The sequence below is a fragment of the Nicotiana tomentosiformis genome, chromosome 7 (genome assembly GCF_000390325.3).
Source record: "Nicotiana tomentosiformis chromosome 7, ASM39032v3, whole genome shotgun sequence".
NCBI lineage: Eukaryota > Viridiplantae > Streptophyta > Magnoliopsida > Solanales > Solanaceae > Nicotiana > Nicotiana tomentosiformis.
In genome coordinates this window covers 81,871,683-81,893,369 of record NC_090818.1, presented here as the reverse complement: position 1 = coordinate 81,893,369, position 21,687 = coordinate 81,871,683, and the positions used below count along the sequence as shown (strand labels likewise).

Genomic DNA, 21,687 nt, shown 5'->3' with positions numbered 1-21,687 from the left:
CCTGTGCGCACATTCGAAACCTCATGTACACGTCTTTCACATAATTCAAAATGCAATTAGACCAAATCATATGGGGTGGTTTCTGCCACACAAATTTAGACAAGATACTTATCTAAATTAGACCAAATCAACACTCAAAAATAGCTTTTCCTTTAATATTTGCCTCCGCGCAGCTCAAATCTAACGAAAAATGACTTAATATCATCAAACAATGCTAGAGAAACCAATTCTAATAATTAAAGTTAAGATCTTTACACAATTTCCCAAAAGTCAACCCGAGCTCGCCCGAACTAAACCCGAGTCCAAGGGTAGATGTAGACTACCTATAACCCCACGAGTCCCCATATACACAATTCCCCAAAAGTCAACCCGAGCTCGCCCGAACTAAACCCGAGTCCAAGGGTAGATGTAGACTACCTATAACCCCACGAGTCCCCATATACACAATTCCCCAAAAGTCAACCCGAGCTATATATATATATATTATATTCAAATCTGAGTCCAATTCGACTCTCAAATCTCAAGTTTTTATTTTTCAAAACATAGTAAAAAATTCTCTTCAAATTCCATGGATTAGAGGTTAAATATCATAAATAATCATGTAATATAATTGAAATTGGATCAAAATCACTTATCCAATAGTTGTCTGTGAAAATTCATCCTCAAAATTGCCTCCTACCGAGTCTAGGTTTCTAAAATATGATAAATGAAGCTAAGTCCCGAAATCTCATTATTTTTTTCAGTTGCAGGTCTCGCAAATGCGACCTGAGGTTCGCAAATGCGAACTCCGAAAATGCGACAGACTCATCGCAATTGCTATGCCTGACAGACCCGGGGGATGTCGCAAATGCGACCCTGACTTCGCATTTGCGAAGTCAGTCCTCCTCGCAAAAGCGGTCATTTGGTTGCAAAAGCGAACAGCTCCCAGCAAAGGTCTCCTTCGCATTTGCGAGGTTGGCTTTGCAAATGCGAAGCCACCCAGCCCACTAACCCCTTTTCAAATGTGATGTAAATTCCGCAAATGCGATGATCACAAATGCGAACTTGTGCTTGCATTTGTGATAACTGCAGCACCAACACACCAGTTGCTGAGAAATCAGCACAATTCAATCTGATACACGTCTAAAACTCACCCGAGCCCTCGGGGCTCCACACCAAACATCCACACAAGTCTAAAATCATCATACAAACTCGCTTGCGCAATACAAATACCAAAATAATATCCGTAATCACGAATCGGATACCAAAAACACATAGAAAATTACAATAAACTCAAGAATTACTAGAAACACAACCATGCGTCTGAATCATATCAAACCCACTCGGAATGATACAAAACATTCCAGACAAGTTCCGAATAACAAACATACCTATTCCAAGTCACACAAAAAAAAATCTGAACTCGATAGCCATAAAGTCAACCTACGGTCAAACTTAGGATATTTCTAAACCTTCAAATTGTCAACTTTCGACAAAACAAGCTAAATCAATCTAGGAACCTCCGGATTCAATTCTGGGCGTACACTTAAGCCCAAAATCACTATACGAACCTATTGAAACCATCAAAATACCGTTTCGGGGTCGTTTTTACATAAGTCAAACCTCATTTCCAACTTAAGCTTCTAAACCAAGAACCACAGGATCCAAATCATTTCAAAACCTCCCCGAAATGAAACCAACCATCCCCATAAGTCATAAATCTACAAATACACATACGGGAAACTTCAAAAGGGGAAACAAGACTAAAATACGCAAAACGGCAAGTCGGGTCGTTACAATATTCTGCTTCTCTGCTTAAGCTCAAAATGCCCAATGATCCTAGGTTTAACGAGACTAGAGGTGACATTATTAATGCTGGGCATAGCCACCATTTATGCTGCCAGTAGTTGTGCATCCACTATTTCAATTGGTAGTTGAATGAATGTTTGTCAATTATTTGCTTCTCGAGCTTCTCCCAACCTTCTAGGAAATGCTCTCTCAGGTTCTGGTCAAAATCTTATAGTCTATCTTGGCTCCTAACCCATCGCATCTAAGTAAAGTACCTGAGATTTAACACACAACTAAAAAAAAATTAAAAAACTTGACCTGATAGGTAGTAAAATCTTAATCTAGTAAAATAATTAATTTCTAAGTCCCCAACAACGGCTCCTAAATCGCACACACAAGTAATATAGTGTAACGACCCGATCAGTTATTTTGCTTTCTAGATCCTCGTTCCCCTAAATAAGACTCCTCGTATGTGCTTTTACTATTTTATGACTTGCGGGGATGATTAGTTCGAGATTTGGGAGGGATCGGGTTGAAATCGGAACACTTAGTTCCTTAGTATTGGCTTTAAAGGGCTAAATTTGACTTGGGTCAACATTTCTAGTGAATGACCTCGAAACCAGGATTTGGTGGTCCCAACGGGTTCATATGATGATTTTGGACTTGGGCGTGTGTCCGGATCGAGTTTTGGGTGAACCGGGAGTATTTCGGCGCCTAAAGTTGAAAGTTAGTTTATTGAAGGTTTTAAAGTTCTTTAAATTTGGTGTGGGGTAGGTTTTGGTATTATCGAGGTCCGTTTGGGATTTCAAGCCCGGGAATAGTTCTGTATGGATATTTAAGATTTGCACGCAAAATTTGGTATCATTTCGAGTAGTTAAAGTATGATTCGGCGCGCTCGGAGTAAGTTGGAAGAATTTGAAGTTCATAAGTCCATTCTATTGGTTTTTGGTTGCGATTCTTAGTTTTAATATTGTTTTCCATTTTGAGGGTGCGATCGAGTCCGTTTTATGTTTACAAACTTGTTGGTGTATTTGGGCGAGGCCCCAGGGGCTTCGGGTATTAATCGGACTATGCGGGGACCAAGTTTGGGCTTGGAGAAGCTGCTGAAGCAGCAGGGCTTCTGGTGCGTTCGCACCTGCGAAGGATTGGCCGTAAGTGCAGCACCGCAGAAGCGGTTTGTTGGCCACAGGTGCACATTTGTTCTGCGTGGGCTAAGTCCGCAAATGCAGACATGGGGGGTGCAGATATGTGGCAGGCGCGGCTCGTACGTAGCAGGAGAGGCCTCGCAGAAGCGAACCATTTTTCTGCAAATGCGAACTTAGGCCAGCTGAGGGAGAGCCGCATCTTCGATGCACTTTCCGCAGATGCGGAGCCGCAGAAGCGTCCAATTCTCCACAGAAGCGAAAATTACTGGAGGCAGAAGCTTCATTTAAGTTGGGACTCACACCATTTTGGGTTCATTTATTGCATTCCTTGGGCAATTTTGGAGCTCTTAGAGAGAGAGTTTTCACCTATCTATTGGAGGTAAGTAATTTCTATCCAATGTAAGTTAAATACATAGATTATGGGTAGATTTTAACATGAAAAATTGTGAAACTTTTGGGTTTACATGAAAAACCTAGGTTTTGATAAAAATGGGATTTAACCACGAAAATGATTATGGAATTGGGTGAAAACTGTATATTTGAGTTCGTGAGGTTATGGGTAACATTTATCTTTGAAAATTTCCGGGATCCGAGCACGTGGGCCTGAGGGTGAATTTTAGGAATCTTCCAATTTTGGTTAGGTAATTACTCTAATAGTTAAATTATGAACTTTTGAACATATATTGATTAATTTATATAATATTTGACTAGTTTCGGGTTGTTTGACACTGAGTTGAGGATTTAAATAATATTTATGGATCGGGAGTGACCTTGAGAACGAGGTAAGTCTCTTGCCTAACCTTGTAAGAGGGAACTCATCCTTTTAGGTGTATTTTTGTTGTGAATCACTTGTGTGGGGAGCTACGTATGCACTAGGTGATAAGAGTTTGTACGTAGCTATATTCCATGGGATGTTCGGGTAGTCGTAGATTTACATCATACCTTGATTGTATTGTTATGTTTATTATGCATATTAATTATCTACATAAAGTTGAGATTAGGGGTTGTAAGGTTGAAACTCTCCAATTTAGATTTCTTATTTTGGAAAGAATTGAGGAATATATATATAATAACTCTAAGAAATACATGTTCACTGGTGTCGCAAGTACTTCCGCGAGCGAGGTAAACTTCTCTACTCTCATGGGAGCGGGTCGTTCACCTCGGCAGGTTAATATATGCATCTATGGTTCATGTCGTTCGACCCTCAGCATTGCACACAGTATATTTTTGGATTGGATCGTACGTCCTCGGCATAAATCGTGCGTAATAATACTCGTAGCCTGAATACACTTGATATTACTTTATGACTCGAGAAGTTATAAATTATTAAATGACAGAGATTGATCCGGGGTTAATAGATGTTGGTTGGAGACTTTGAAATTTATTATTAGTTAATGGGTCATTTATTCTCTGTTTGACATTGTATCATTTTTATTATTTCCATGTCTCATACCTGTTTAGAATTTTTGTATTTTATTGTTGGCCCATAGTAAGTGTCGAAGTCGACCCCTCGTCACTACTTCTTCGAGGTTAGACTGGATACTTACTGAGTACATGTTGTTTATGTACTCACGCTACACTTCTGCATAAATTGTGCAGGTTTTGAGGTAGGTACATCTGGTAGTTATCCCGGCGCACACCCCTGATACTTCGAGACATAGTGGTGAGCTCCTTTCCGAGTCCGTTTTGCAGCACCTGGAGTCTTTCTTTTGCTTTTATTTTCTGTCTATTCCATTTCAGACAGTAGTTTAGTATTTTGTATATTCTACTAGTAGCTCATACACTTGTGACATTAGGTCTTGGAAATCTTGCTAGTAGACATATGATGATTTTTAGAGTATTTAGTTCATCACACTTGTCCTTATGATTGCTCACACTTTATTTTATCAAATCTCTCACCTCTCACTTATTTAATAATTAAAAATCGACCATTTCTAAAATGTTAAAAAGTGATAATTACACGGTTACTTCACCGTTGGCTTGCCTAGCGGCGACGTTGGGCGCCATCATGACCTATAGGGTAAATTTGGGTCGTGATAACATGGTATCAGAGCACTAGGTTCACGTAGGTCTCACAAGTTATGAGCATGCCTAATAGAGTCTTACGGATCGGTGTGGAGACGTCCGTATTTATCTTCGAGAGGCTATAGGGTGTTAGGAAACTACTCTTTCTTCATCTCCTATCATGCAGTTGATGTTATGCTAAGTATCTTTCTCTTATTCTCTCACATATGGTGAGAACGCGCAAGGCAGATGTACCCGATCATGGAGGAGCTGCTCCCCCTATTGCTAGAGGCCGAGGCAAAGGCCGAGGGAGGGATCCAGCTTGTGGTAGAGGATGAGGACGTCCTAGAGTTGCTCCAGTTATGCCACCCGTGGACTCGGTGAAGGATCCTATTATTGAGGAGCAGGGCGAGGCTCCTGCAGCAAAGCCAGCCCCGATGGATTTCATGTCCTCATCGGGATTCCAGGAGGTCATGGGCCGTATGCTGCAGATCATGGATTCTATGACTCGAGCTGGTTTATTTCCACAAACCCGGCCACATCTCAGGCGGGAGGTGGAGCACAGACCCCTACGGACTTTACCACCTATCAGCTAGAGGGCAGGGCCCGTAGATGGTGGCAGTCCTATCTTCTAGGTAGACCAGTAGGTTCTCCTCCTATGACTTGGGACCAGTTCACACGCCTCTTCCTGGACAGATATATTCCACCCTCTCAGAGGGAAGAGTTGCGATTTCAGTTCGAGCACCTCCAGCAGGGCCAGATGTCGGTGATCGACTATGAGGCACAATTCTCTGAGTTGTCTCGTCATGTACTTATGATACTTCCTACCGATACAGAGAGAGTGCAGAGGTTTGTTGCCAGTTTGTACTCTGGTATCCAGGCCACTATGGCCCGAGAGGTTGAGATGGGCACTTTTTATAAGCTAGTTATGGAGATAGCTCGGAGGATCGAGGGTGTCCGTCAACAGAGCCGAGAGCAGGTGACAAAGGATAAGCGGTTTCGATATTCTGGGGAGTTCAGTGGTGCCCCGGCTGGAGGCAAGGGTCAGTTCATGAGGGGTCAGTCTAGCAGGCCACTATCCAGCACCGCCGCCTCCTCGGGGTGCTCCAATGCACCCCTATTTCAGTGCCATGCTAGAGAGTTCCTACCGCCCACCAGCTATTCATGGTTCCTCCAGTGGGTATTCAGGCCATCAAGGTCAGACTTTAGGTCAACAGTCCACCATTCTGAAGGGTTGTTATGAGTGCGGGGATCCTGGCCACATGAAGAGGTTTTGTCCCAGACTTCAGGGCAAGGCTGAACAACAAGGTCATCATCCTATGATTACAGCACCAGTTGTCGCACCAGCCGTCCGGCCGCCCAGAGGTAGAGGGCAGGTGGTTAGGGGTCGTCGTAGAGGTGGAGGTCAGACAGGTAGAGGCCAGTCAGGTGGCGCTCCAGCTAGATTCTATACTTTTCAGGCCAGACCAGATGCAGTGGCCTCAGATGCCGTGATCACAGGTATTATTTCTGTCTGCGATAGGGATGCTTCGGTAATATTTGATCCAGGGTCTACATATTCATATGTTTCATCTCTATTTGCTCATTTCCCTGGGTGTTCCTCGTGAGTCCTTGGGTGCTCCTGTTTATGTGTCCACTCTAGTGGGCGATTCAGTTGTTGTGGATCGGATCTACCGATCATGCATTGTTACTTTCTGTGGTTATGAGACTAGAGCGGATCTTCTGTTGCTCGATATGACCAGCTTTGAGATCATCCTGGGCATGGACTGGTTGTCTCCATATCACGCCATCCTTGATTGCCATTCCAAGACTATTACCTTGGCGATGCCAGAGTTACCTAGATTGGAGTGGAAGGGATCGTCTGTTAGTGCATCTAGTCGGGTTATCTCCTTTCTGAAGGCTTGACACATGGTCGAGAAGGGTTGTTTGGATTATCTAGCCTATGTTTGGGATACTACCACAGAGACTTCGATGATTGATTTATTGCCTGTGGTCCGGGAGTTCTCCGATGTGTTTCCTTCTGATCTTCCAGGCATGCCACTAAATCGTGATATCGATTTCTGTATTGACTTGGCTCCAGGTACCCAGCATCTCTATTCCACCATACCGCATGGCTCTGAAAGAGTTAAAGGAGTTGAAGGAACAACTTGAGGAGTTGCTAGAAAAGGGGTTCGTCAGACCAAGTGTATCGCCTTGGAGTGCACCGGTGTTATTCGTGAAGAAGAAAGATGGGACTATACGGATGTGCATTGATTACCGCCAGTTAAACAAAGTTACCATTAAGAACAAGTATCCATTGTCGCGTATTGATGATTTATTTGACCAGTTGCAGGGTGCTAGGGGTTTCTCTAAGATCGACTTGAGATTGGGGTAGCATCAATTGAAGATTTGGGATTCGGATGTTCCGAAGATGGCTTTCCGAACTATATATGGCCATTATGAGTTTCTAGTGATGTCCTTCGGTTTGACTAATGCCCCACCGGCGTTTATGGATTTGATGAACCGGGTGTTCAAGCCATATATTGATTCGTTTGTCATTTTCTTCAGTGATGACATTTTGATCTACTCGCATATCAGATGGTAGGCTATAATCTCATGTTTTATTCGCTTATCGCACTCTAATTTACTGCACTTTAATTGAGTTGGAGCTTTAATCGCTAGTGTTTTGCACTAATTGTGTGTTTTATGCCTTGTAGGAGTGATTCCGATCTATATAGATGTTATGGAATGAATTCAAGCTATTCTGGAGCTATGAAGTCTGAGTATAAGCCCAAGGATTAAGTTGGGATCGTGTTCAGGGATCAACGGATGATAGTGTACTTTAAGAACGAAACGAAGAATCGAGCAGGTATATTGCGTAGTGTCCAGTAAATACACATAACTTTTTGCTCAGAAATCCTTTTGGGGTCCAAAATATATCGTTGGAAAGCTATTTAAAAGGGCTACAACTTTCATGTTTTACATTTTCCCAAATTCCCAACTAGTGCGGCGCACTGGGCGACGCACAGTGCAACACATCAGTGTAAACATCTGTCAGAAAATTGCAAACTTCAGAAACTGGGTTTTTGGGGTCTGTCAGGAAAAAGCACTAATGCTACGCACCCTGCTACGCACAATGCAACTCATGAAAAGCAATAAATTTGCAAGTTTTCCTATTTCGGCTACGAAAAGGGAATTTCGTCTAGGCACGGCCCTACTTGGTATAAATACATGGAAAAATGATATTTTATGAACTTTTGACACATATTAGACCTGAGTAAGCCAAGGAGGAGGTGGAGAAGAAAAAGCTCAAGGATTTCATCATTCAATCCTCACTCAAGACAAGGGTTTGGATTGTTTTATATTTTTCTTTAACTTAAATATTGTTATGATGAATTACTCCATATCCATTGAGTAATTCTCTCTAGGGTTTGATGGATTTGGTGTATTGATACTTGTTTGTGGATAATTAACTCTAGTTTTATGTATTGAATCATTTTGGGTGTTTTAATCATTGCATCTATATTCACTAGTTCATGTAATCGAGAGAGGCATAACTTGTGATATTCTTGCATTATATTTTGTTGGTTGAATTCATTAATTCTTCTTAGTAATCAAAAAAGGCTAGTTGAATTGTTGATTAAACTTAGTTAGGAGAATAATCGAGAGAGGTTCTCCTAAAGACCAATCCACTACGAATTCTTGCATATCTTCACATTCTTAAAATTGATTCATCTTGTGAGGTTGAGACTCAATCGAGAGAGGAGTTTCTACTAATCAATTGAACTAATAACCAAGTGAATTCGAGAGACTCACTTGAACATTAGAAGTGAATTATCTAGAGTTAAATCCCAAACATTTATCTTGCACCTATCCTATCAACCCTATTTTCTCCCAATTTATAACTTCCTTTGCTTAATACTTGTGTTGATTGTCATTAGTCAATAGTTTAGACTCTTAGTTAATTCTAGTTTAAATCACATAAATCTCAATTGTTGATCATCTTGAATAGCAATAAAACTATAAACTACGATAATAACTGTTTAACTCCAATCCCTGTGGATACAATATTTTAAATTACTATATTCGACTAGCGAGCATATTTTAGTGTGTGTTTTGCGCTCGTCAAATTTTAGCACTGTTGCCGGGGATTAGAAATCAATAGTGTTTGAAATAGTTTATAGTGTTAATTCAGGAATTTTATTTTTATTTTTCCCTTTTTACGGTTGGTGTTCTTTGACTGTGCACAGGTTACAGGTTAGATTGGTACATGACCCGATCTTCTGGGAAGGAATTACTACCATACGAGCCGAAAATTGAAAAACAACTACGATAGATAGTTAAGGAAAGAAAGAAAGATCATCGAGACGTTAGAAAAGGTTTGGCAATCCTCAACCAAAGATATGGCTAGAAACAGTGAAGATAATGTTGATTTGGCTGCGAGAGAGGCAGCCCAACTAAGAGAAAAAGCAGCACGAGATGCTGAAGAAGCAGCACTTACAGATGCACAACTTGTCTTCGAGGAGGAGAGGGCTCAAAGAATGGCTCAGAATCGACCTGTGGTGGCAGACCAATTTGGAAATATAGCTCCTGGTGCTGGGAGACCGCTTGGCGATTATGCTAGACCGGTCTATAACCAAGGCTTATCGAGTGTGAGACCACCTCATGTTGCAGCAAACAATATTGAGCTGAAGCAAGGGTTGCTTTAAACCCTCCAAAATAGTTGTGTCTTTAGAGGAAAGATGAACGAAGATCCAAACAATCATCTGATGGACTTCGAGGAGATTATGAACACCTTCCAATATAATGGTGTGTCACAAGATGCAGTGTACTTAAGGTCATTCCCCTTGACTCTCAAAGATGATGCAAAGCACTGGCTTCGAAGCTTGCCTAATGGATCAATTAGAACATGGAATGAGATGACCTGAAAATTTCTTGACAAATATTTCTCATCGGCTAAGACGGGCAAGTTTAGAAGGGAGATTCATAACTTTTGTCATAACGAGACTGAAACTGTGTTTGAAGCTTGGGAGAGGTTCAAAGAAATAGTGCGTAAGTGTCAGCATAGTGGAATAGAACTCTGGATACAACTCTAGGATTCTTGGGATGGATTGACACCAACTTCATGCAAAACATTGAGCAACGCAGCTGGAGGTCCATTGATGAAAAAGACTCCAGAGGAGATAGTCACTATTGTAGATGAGTTGTCTGAGGATGCAAATCAGTGTTCCTCTGAAGTTGCTGAAAGAAGAAGAATGACTGGTGTTCACCAAGTTGACGCTAACACATCTATGCAGGTACAGCTTGATGCCATGGAAAAGGAAATAAGGAAGCTAACTTTAGCTTCAATACACAGTGAGCCTCCTGCAGCATGTGACATATGTGGAAGAGGACACCCTACTCATGAGTGTCAAGCCTCGATCGAGGAAGTTAATGCTGTTGGTAATTACAACTTCAATGCAATGGGTCAGAAGCACCCCAATTTTTCATGGAGTTCACCTGGGGGTACAGCAAATGCATGGCAACAAAATAACTCTAGATTTCAAGGAGCTCCTGGTTTCGTGAATCAGCAGAGGCTGCAGTTTCAGCCTCAACAGCCAATTCAGTCTGGGTTAGAAGATCTGATGAAGTCATTCATTATCAAGACAGATGAGAGATTAGATGCTCATGGTGCAGCTATTAAAGAACATGGGACAGGTTTGCGAAGTTTGGAGAGACTAGTGGGACAAATTGCAACTTTATTATCTGAGAGAATCACAGGAACTTTGCCAACTGATACTGAAAAGAATCTCAAAAAAGGTAAATGTTGTAACCTTGAAAAGCGGACAGGTGTTGAAAGATCCCACTCCAATTCACAAAGAAGTTGTGCCTGAAAAAGAAAGTGGGAAGGAGCTGAAAATTGAAGATGATAAAAAGACTGAGAAGAAGAAAGGCAAGAAGGGAGCTGAGAAAAAAAAGGAGGAGGAAACTTCAAGAAGGGAGAAATCTGATGATGTGAGCAAGCACATGCCTGCTTTACCTTTTCCCCAAAAGCATTATAGAGAGAAGCTGGATAAACAATTTGAGAGGTTCCTAGATATGCTGAGACAGGTTAATGAAAATTTGTTATTCACAGAAGTGCTCTCCCAAATGCCAGCTTATGCAAAATTCTTGAAGGAGATTTGTCACTCCCCAAACCTAGGGGGCGTGGCTGGCACCCGGTGCCTTACTGGCACGGGCGAACCACTCTGTAACTCATGATCGATCAACCAAAACTAGAACATGCATGGGTCGAGTTGGCTGAACCCATTCTTTATGTGACCATCATAGGCCAACATGGCCACAACTCGTAATGTATAACTATAAGTGGGCAAACGCTGTATCAATGAACCATCATTTTTAAAACATAAATACATATGGGCCATCGAGGCCTCTGACATACTGTACAAAATGAACCTCTGTGTCTACAAAGCCTCTAAGATTATTCGACATCAAAACATAGTCGGGATAGGGATCCGACCTACCCATAAGTCTGTAGGAAAACTCTGACACGGCGACTTATAAACTCAGATGCACTCCGAATGAGGTGGAGTCTAACAGATCCTTCGTTGAATGCTAACCTCGTCTACTATGAGGGCTTGTCAAACTGATTATCTATACCTGCAGGCATAAATGCAGCGTCCACAACAAAAGGACGTCAGTACGAATAATGTACTGAGTATGTAAGGCATGTAAATCAGTATATAAAGGACATGGAAGAAACATGGAATAAAGGACTCAACCTGTAAGTCTGGATAGCTCTGTAAATTATGAAATATTTATAATGTCATGCATATGCGTATAAATGTCATATAATGCATAGGTCTATACGTACATAACATCATCAAGCCTGTGAGGGCATTCCATCATATCATCTCAGCCTCTGTGGGCAAAATCATCAACGTATACCAACTGATCAGGTGGTGGTGCGTATATAACGCCATAACATTTTCCCATACCCCATATACATATAATATATGCGTATATAATGCCATCTGGTCATGGGTAAATGCATATGTATAAATGAATGCAATACATAATGAAGTAATTCAATACGATCTCTTGAAACATCGTGAGACCCATGAACAGACGATATGATAGTAGGACACATGGGGAATCAAGAACATAGGCTCACCTAGTACATCTATGAATAGAGTCATTTATGAAAGTTATGTGTTTTCTCGTTTCGTTTATATCATATGGATCATGCCAAAAGGAAAGAAGGGATAGCCTTAACATACCTTACTTGATGAAATTATCAACTACTTTCACTTGAGCTTTCCAAGAACAATTTTTGCTCCTTTAAATCTTTGAACAAAAACTAAGCACTTCTTATGATCATGGCATATTTCATGTTGTTGGACATATGGAGTATCATGGATGTATGTTTTTGCTATGTTTCTAAAGTAAGAGACTCCCTAATAATAGAAGGAAAGATTTCAACTTTCTTTCTACATCTTAATTGCAAAAGAAGTATAATATGAAGGCTTAAAGGCTTGCATTGTCACGTGTAAACAAGGCACACCAAGTGCTATGACTCATGTGCACATTGGTGCCACCCTTGGCCAACTTCATGCCATGTGGAAGCCCACAATTTCCCCTAAAATGCCACCTAATCTCATAAACCAAAGAGTCATCATTTGGATGTTTGTGTCATTTTCACTTGTTACCACGTAGGGGGTGATGTTCCCACCTAACTTATCCACCAATTTCCTAAATGTGCAATCTTGCTCTATGACTTAAGAGTCATTTATTGGGCTTTCCTTGGCTGCCACATTGGGAGGCTTATCAAGTCAAGCCTATCCAAATATTTTAATTACTTATCCACCCCAATAATTTGATGACTAAGCCACCAAAACTCCCTAATCTTGCCACCTAGCTCCAAGACTTTCCTAGTCAATATTGAATTCCCTACTTGCTGCCACCTTAATCCTTATAAAGTTGATTAGTCATGAGCCCCCCTTATCCTCACGATTCCACGTGGATTCATACAAATAACACTTATCCACTTATAACTAATTCCATATTCCATGACTTTATACCAACATTTAACCAATTATTCACACAATAATTTCTAGGTCTCGATTCACTTAAATACTAATATATTTCATATACCTTACTATCATGATCGTGTGGTACCTTGTATAGCACTAGTCCATAAATATGGAGTATTATAGCTTGGACAATATTTTATCCCAAAATATCAAACATCAACGAAACTCGCTTTCTTCGATTTGTTTACCCTATGACCTTCACAACACTTACTTATCACTTGATATAAATATCATAAGCACTTATAACCTCAAAAATAGTCTTGTCATTAAACTTATGTCAATTATCTTATGACAAATCCAATGTAGAAAAGTACGGGATGTAACATCCTTTCCCCCTTTAGAAACATTCATCCTCGAATGTTAACTCTTACAGACTTACAAAAAAGAATTTGCCAAAGTATCCTCTGTAAGCTAAACTAAAACCCAACCTCTATCTGAAGTATGGACTATTTACAACCTTTTGTACTTGAGTATCTCATATCTTTTCCACCTTTACCTTACTTACCATTCTATCTCGCATCGTATCTTCTATCGCTTTCATAACCTCCCTTCCACATAGGTGGAAATTATATCCACACCTTAAAGCTCTACTATGATACCTACACCTATGGTTGATACAAAATCCAACGGAAGCTTCATACTAACTTCTTACAACTCAGCTCTATGGAACGATGTGGAAACAAAAGAAGGGTAACATTTCCTAAATTCCCTATAGCCTCTCAATTATAAGTATGGCGCGCAACACACCTATAAGTGAGACTCCACTAGGCACGGCTTTGTAGACTCCCTAGGACACGACCTACTCTAATACCACTTTTGTCACGCCCCAAACTTGGGGAGGCGTGGCTGGCACCCGGTGCCGTGATGGCACAGGCGAACCACTCTGTAACTCATGATCGTTCGACCAAAACTAGAACATGCATGGGTCGAGTTGGCTAAACCCATTCTTTCTATAACCATCATGGGCCAACATGGCCAAAACTCATAATGTATAACTATAAGTGGGAAAACGCTGTATCAATGAACCATGGTTCTTAAAATATAAATACATATGGGCCGTCGGGGCCTCTGACATACTGTACAAAATGAACCTATGTGTCTACAAAGCCTCTAATATTATTCGACATCAAAACATAGTCGGGATAGGGACCCGACCTACCCATAAGTCTGTAGTAAAACTCTGACACGACGACTTATAGACTTGGCTGCACTCCGAGTGAAGTGGAGTATTACAGATCCTTCACTGAATGCTAACTTGTCTACTATGAGGGCTTGTCAAACTAATTATCTATACCTGCAGGCATGACTGTAGCGTCCACAACAAAAGGACATCAGTACGAATAATGTACTGAGTATGTAAGGCATGTAAATCAGTATATAAAGGACATGGAAGAAACATGAAATAAAGGACTCAACCTGTAAGTCTGGATAGATCTATAAATCATGAAATATTTATAATGTCATGCATATGTGTATAAATATCATATAATGCATAGGTCTGTGCGTACATAACATCATCAAGTCTCTGAGGGCATCCCATCATATCATCTCAGCCTCTGTAGGAAAAATCATCAACGTATACCAAATGATCATATGGTGGTGCGTATATAATGCCGTAACATTTTCCCATATCCCATATACATATAATAAATGCGTATATAATGCCAACTGGTCATGGGTAAATGCATATGTATAAATGAATGCAATGCATAATGAAGTAAGTCAATACGATCTCTTGAAATGTCGTGAGACCCATGACCGGGCGATATGATAGTAGGACACATAGGGAATCAAGAACATAGGCACACCTAGTACATCTATGAATAAAGTCATTTATGAAAGTTGTGTGTTTGCTCGTTTCATTTGTATCATATGGATCATGCCAAAAGGAAAGAAGGGATAGCCTTAACAAGATCCTTACAAATAAAAGAAAGATAGAGGAGACATCAGTGGTCATGCTCACAGAGCATTGCAATGCTATCTTGCAAAATAAACTCCCACAAAAATGTGGAGATTCAGAGAGTTTTACTATACCCTGCTCTTTAGGCTCTATTAATTTTGATAAATCTTTATGTGATTCTAGTGCCTCAATTAACTTAATGCCTTTGTCTATTTACAAGAAGTTGGAACGTGAGATTGGAGAGATAAGGTCGGTGACCATATCTTTGCAGTTGGTAGACCAAACGACTTTAATACCCGAGGGGATAGTGTGGGGTGTATCCCAAGAAGGCTGAGAAGAAGTTATCTGCATGGATGTGTGCACTAGTTCGAGCACGTGGAATGGAGCCCGACTTCGACTCAGACCCTGACTAGATATTCAGGGAAGTTTTCTCTACCTTATACTTTTTAATTGTATGTCATGGGGACATGCCAAAATTTAAAGTGTGGGGTAGGAGGATAATTGTATGTTGTATGTATATGTGTTAGTTTTGTTGTTTTAGTAGTTAGAGTTAGAAAAGAAAATTTAAAAAAAACCATAAAATTTTTAAAATTTTCGACTTTTCCCAACAATGGATATCATTCGATAGGTTTCTTGAGGGAGTAAAGTCGAAAGAAAAAGACAAAAAGATTTTTTTTGGTAGTTAGTGTAATAATTTCCCCTTGGTTTTTCTTTATGCCGCGGTTCTTTTTCAAGAGTTTTATTTGAACCGGGTGTAGGTAGTTTTCATTTTTGTTAGAAGTAGGAAACCTTGTGCTATGAATTGAATTGGAAGCAGTGTCTCTTAACTTTATTATACCTTGAGAATAGTGAGTACTTTAGTTGTGACGCTTAGGCTTAGTTTTTGACTCTGGCATAAGTACCTTAAATTGTATGATCTTAACTTTGCTTAACTGCTTTGACTAGAGTGTCTTGATAATCCAATCTTGAGTGAGTTATGTACCACGTGTGTGTGAGATTTTGTGTATTTTGTGCATTGCATTTGATGTCTAGAACTTGCCCCGTGTGTTTGCAAAGCGAAATTGCAGTTTTATTCAGTCTTGGAAGTGATATAAGCATTTCTTTGTTGAGCCAGATATATGCTTTTACCCACCTAATTGTTATGTATCTTAGTTAACTACGTTGAGCCTGTAATCCTATTTCTTTGGCAACCACATTACAAGCCTTACCCATTTGTTTGAATTGACCAACCATCTATTTGAACCATTAACTTCTCGCGAGCACTTAAAATTTTTATGAACTTTGTAAAAGTTAAAGTGTGGGGTGGTTGGTTTAGATTTTGAGTGAAACTATTGAAATAAGGAAAAAGGTGCACTGTTTTGAAAAAGTAAGAGCCACTTGAATTGAGAAAAAAGAAAAAAAATAGATTAATTGTATGATTGTGAAAAATGATCTTTGGTAAGTGGTAACTCTTGATGTATTTGTGCTTAAAGAAGTTGGGAGTTAATGTATATTGATGTGAAGGTGGAGTATGGTTTGACATAAGTGTGGGGTTTGAACAATAAAATGTATGTATTAAAGTGTTTAGGGAGGTGTAGTCACTCTTATATCTAACTGTATCCTACCCATCCCGCAGCCTACATTACAACCAATTAAAGTCCTACTTGATCCTTGACTAAAAAAACTCAATTAGTTGAGTAGTACACTACGGGCAAGTCTATGGGTCATCTTTCGTGGCATGTGAATGTTATTTCTGAGAGTGAGTGAATTCTTTCTATTTTGATGTTCCTAATTGTCCCTAAATTTATTGTGTGTGGAACTACTCGCTATTGTTGTGAGGGCACTTGATTCATGAAGGAAAGGTAAGGTCGTTGACCTTTGTGTTAGAGTAAGTGAGTGGGTTATAAATAATGCGTGGTGCTTTTGAGTCAAATTTTGAGGCTATGATGTTACACTATTGTGCTTAGTCTATTTTAAATATTCTGGGTGTAATGAGTTAGGAGAGTTGATTAAAAAGGTCGTGTCTATATGAAGTGTAGTTTGATTGCTCGAGGACGAGCAATGGTTTAAGTGTGGGGTGTTAATGGTAGGCTATAATCTCATGTTTTAGTCGCTTATCGCACTCTAATTTACTGCACTTTAATTGAGTTGGAGCTTTAATCGTTAGTATTTTGTACTAATTGTATGTTTTATGCCTTGTAGGAGTAATTCCGATCTATGTAGATGTTATGGAATGAATTCAAGCTATTCTAGAGCTTTGAAGCCTGAGTAAAATCCCAAGGATTAAGTTGAGATCGTATTCGGGGATCAACGGATGATAGTGCACTTTAAGAACGAAACGAAGAATTGAGAAGGCATATTGCGTAGTGTCCAATAAAATGCACATAACTTTTCGCTCAGAAATTCGTTTGGGCTCTACAATATATCGTTGTAAATCTATTTAAAAGGGATACAACTTTCATGTTTTACATTTTCTCAAATTCCCAACTAGTGCGGCACACTGGGCGATGCACAGTGCGACACATCAGTGTAAAGATCTGTCAGAAAATAGCAAACTTCGGAGACTGGGTTTTTGGAGTCTGTCAGGAAAAAGCACTAATGCTACGCACCCTGCTACGCACAATGCGACTCATGAAAAGCAATAAGTTTGCATGTTTTCCTATTTCGGCTAGGAAAAGGGAATTTCGTCTAGGTCCGGCCCTACTTGGTATAAATACATGGAAAAATGGTATTTTATAGACTTTTGACACATATTAACCTGAGTAAGACAATGAGGATGTGGAGAAGCAAAAGATCAAGGATTTCATCATTCAATCCTCACTCAAGACAAGGGTTTGGATTGTTTTATGTTTTCCTTTAACTTAAATATTGTTATGATGAATTACTCCATTTCCATGGAGTAATTCTCTTTAGGGTTTGATGGATTTGGTGTATTGATACTTGTTTGTGGATAATTAACTCTAGTTTTATGTATTGAATTATTTTGAGTATTTTAATCGTTGCATATATATTCACTAATTCATGTAATCGAGAGAGGCATAACTTGTAATATTCTTGCATTATATTTTATTAGTTGAATTCATTAATTCTTCTTAGTAATCGAAAAGGCTAGTTGAATTGTTGATTAAACTTAGTTAGGAGAATAATCGAGAGAGGTTCTCCTAAAGACCAATCCACTATGAATTCTTGCATATCTTCACATGCTTAAAATTGGTTCATCTTGTGAGGTTGAGACTTAATCGAGAGAGTAGTTTCTACTAATCAATTGAACTAATAACCAAGTGAATTCGAGAGACTCACTTGAACTTTAGAAGTGAATTATCTAGAGTTAAATCCCAAACATTTATCTTGCACCTATCATATCAACCCTATTTTCTCCCAATTGATAACTTCCTTTGCTTAATACTTGCGTTGATTGTCATTAGTCAATAGTTTAGACTCTTAGTTAATTCTAGTTTAAATCACATAAATCTTAATTGTTTATCATCTTGAATAGCAATAAAACTATAAACTACGATAATAATTGTTTAACTCCAATCCCTGTGGATACGATATTTTAAATTACTATATTCGACTAGCGAGCATATTTTAGTTTGTGTTTTGCGCTCGTCAGTAGCATGAAGGAGCACGAGCAGCATTTGAGAGTGGTGCTTGAGACCTTACGGGCACAGAAGCTATATGTTAAGTTCTCCAAGTGTGAGTTCTGGTTAGATTATGTGGCATTCTTGGGGCATGTTGTATCAGGCGAGGGTAGTAAAGTAGATCCCAAGAAGATCGAGGCAGTTCAGAGTTGGCCCCGTCCTACTACGGCGACTGAGATCAGGAGCTTCTTGGGTTTAGCAGGCTATTATCTCCGGTTTGTAGAGGGCTTCTCATCTATTGCCGCACCTTTGACTAAATTGACCCAGAAGGGTGCTCCGTTCCGATGGTCCGACGATTGTGAGGCGAGCTTTCAAAAGCTGAATACCGCCTTGACTTCAGCACCGGTGTTAGTGTTACCTTCCGATTTAGGGATGTACACTGTGTATTGCGACGCTTCACGCATTGGCCTGGGTTGTGTATTGATGCAGCAGGGGCAAGTTATTGCATATGCTTCACGTCAACTGAAGCCCCACGAGAAGAATTATCCTGTACAAGATTTGGAGTTGGCCGCGATTGTTCATGCTCTTAAGATCTGGAGGCATTATCTCTATGGGGTGTCATGTGAGGTTTACACCGATCATCGCACCTTGTAGCATTTGTTCAAGCAGAGGGATCTCAATTTGAGGCAGCGCAGGTGGCTTGAGTTACTAAAAGATTATGATATCACCATCCTTTATCATCTAGGCAAGGCGAATGTGGTCGCAGATGCCTTGAGCAGAAAGGCGTAGAGTATGGGCAGTTTGGCATTTATTTCAGCAGAGGAGAGGCCATTAGCTTTGGACATTCAGTCCTTAGCTAACAGACTTGTGAGGTTGGATATTTCAGAGCCCAGCCAAGTTCTTACATGCGTCGTCGCCCAGTCTTCACTATTCGAGCAGATCAAGGCTCGCCAGTACGACGATCCGCACTTGTTGGTTCTTAGAGAGACGGTATTACAGGGTGGTGCCAAGGAGGTTACTATCGGCAAGGATGGTGTTCTGCGACTCCAAGGTCGTATATGTGTCCCTAATGTTGATGGATTGGGGGAAAAGATTCTAGAGAAGGCACACAATTCTCGGTATTTTATTCATCCAGGTGCTACGAAGATGTATCGCGACCTGAAGCAGCATTATTGGTGCCGGTGGATGAAGAAGGACATAGTTGACTATGTAGCGAGGTGCCTTAATTGCCAGCAGGTTAAGTACGAGCATCAGAGGCCAGGTGGCCTATTCCAGTAGATAGTTATACCTAAGTGGAAATGGGAGCGCATTACTATGGATTTCGTAGTTGGGTTACCGTGGACCTTGCGGAAGTTTGATGCAGTTTGGGTCATTATCGACAGGTTGACCAAGTCGGCACACTTCATTCCGGTATTGATCACGTATTCTTTAGAGAGATTGGCCCAGATTTACATTCAGGAGATTGTTCAGTTGCACGGTGTGCGTGTCTCCATTATATTAGATAGAGGTCCTCAGTTTACTTTGCATTTCTAGAGTGCAGTACAGAGTGAGTTGGGGAACCGGGTAAAGCTCAGTACAACCTTTCATCCGCAAACTGATGGGCAGTCAGAGCGGACAGTTCATATCTTGGAGGATATGCTCAGAGCATGTGTGATTGACTTCGGAGGGCAGTGGGATCGATTCTTGCCTTTGGACGAGTTTGCTTACAATAATAGTTATCAGTCCAGTATCGAGATGGCTCCATTTGAGGCTTTATATGGTCGACAATGTCGTTTGTCCACCGGATGGTTTGAGCCCGGCGAGGCTAAGTTATATAGTACTGATTTAGTGAAGGACGCCTTGGAAAAGTAAAGTTGATTCAGGAACGACTTCGCACAGAACAGTCCAGACAGAAGAGTTACGCGGATCAGAAGGCACGTGATTTATCATTTATGGTGGGCGAAAAGGTTCTCTTGAAGGTCTCGCCGGTGAAGGGAGCCATGAGGTTCGGAAAGAAGGGCAAGTTGAACCCAATGTTTATAGGTCCATTTGAGGTGTTGAGACGAGTTGGGGAGTTTGCTTATGAGCTTGCTTTGCCTCCCAGTCTATCGCGAGTTCATCCAATTTTTCACGTGTCTATGCTCCGGAGGTATCATGCCGATAGGTCGCATGTGTTAGACTTTAGCACGGTTCAGCTAGATGAGAGCCTGAGTTATGAGGAGGAGCCAGTTGCCATTGTTGACAAGCAGGTTCGCCTGTTGAGGTCCAAGAAGATTTATGCAGTAAAAGTTCAGTGGAGGGGCCAACCAGTCGAAGAGGCGACTTGGGAGGCCAAGGAGGACATGCGGAGTAGATATCCACACTTATTCGGCACTCCAAGTATGATTCTAGACTCGTTTGAGGACGAACGTTTATTTAAGAGGTGGAGAATGTAACAACCGGTTTGCTTTCTAGATCCCTGTTTCCCTAAATAAGACTCCCCATATGTGCTTTTACAGTTTTATGACTTACGGGGATGGTTAGTTCGGGATTTAGAAAGGTTCGGGTTGAAATCGGAATACTTAATTCCTTAGTATTAGCTTTAAAGAGCTAAGTTTGACTTGGATCAATATTTCTAGTAAACGACCTCAAAATCGGGATTTGGTGGTCCCAACAGCTTCGTATGATGATTTTGGACTTGGGCGTGTGTTCGGATCGAGTTTTGGGTGACCCGGGAGCGTTGCGGCGCCTAAAGTTGAAAGTTGGTTTATTGAAGGTTTTAAAGTTCTTTAAAGTTGGTGTGGGATAGATTTTGGTGTTATCGAGGTCCGTTTGGGATTTCGAGTCCGGGAATAGTTCCGTATGGTGATTTAAGACTTGCACGCAAAATTTGATGTCATTTCGAGTAGTTTAAGTATGATTCGGCACGCTCAGAGTAAGGTGGAAGAATTTGAAGTTCAAAAGTTCATTCTATTGGTTTTGGGTTGCGATTCTTAGTTTTAATGTTGTTTTCCGCGTTCCGAGGGTGCGATCGAGTCCGTTTTATGTTTACAAACTTTTTGGTATTGTTGGGTTATTCTTATTTGAAATCATTGTTACATGTTACCTCTCTTATTGTCGAGTTATTCTTATTTGAAATCATTGTTATATGTTATCTCTCTTATTGTTGAGTTATTCTTATTTGATATCGTTGTTCACATTTCCTCTCTTTTTGTTGAGTTATCCTTATTAATATAGAATTATTACCCGAGGCTAATTAACATAAACTCGCTCATATTTGTAAAATCCTGAAATACATTGGA

The 21,687-nt window shown here is 40.5% G+C and overlaps 1 pseudogene; it reads left to right on the top strand.

Moving 5' to 3' along the window:
• The first annotated feature begins 9,298 nt into the window (after positions 1-9,298).
• The window catches only part of LOC104120236 (uncharacterized), a 38,211-nt pseudogene continuing 25,822 nt past the window's right edge, over positions 9,299-21,687 (top strand).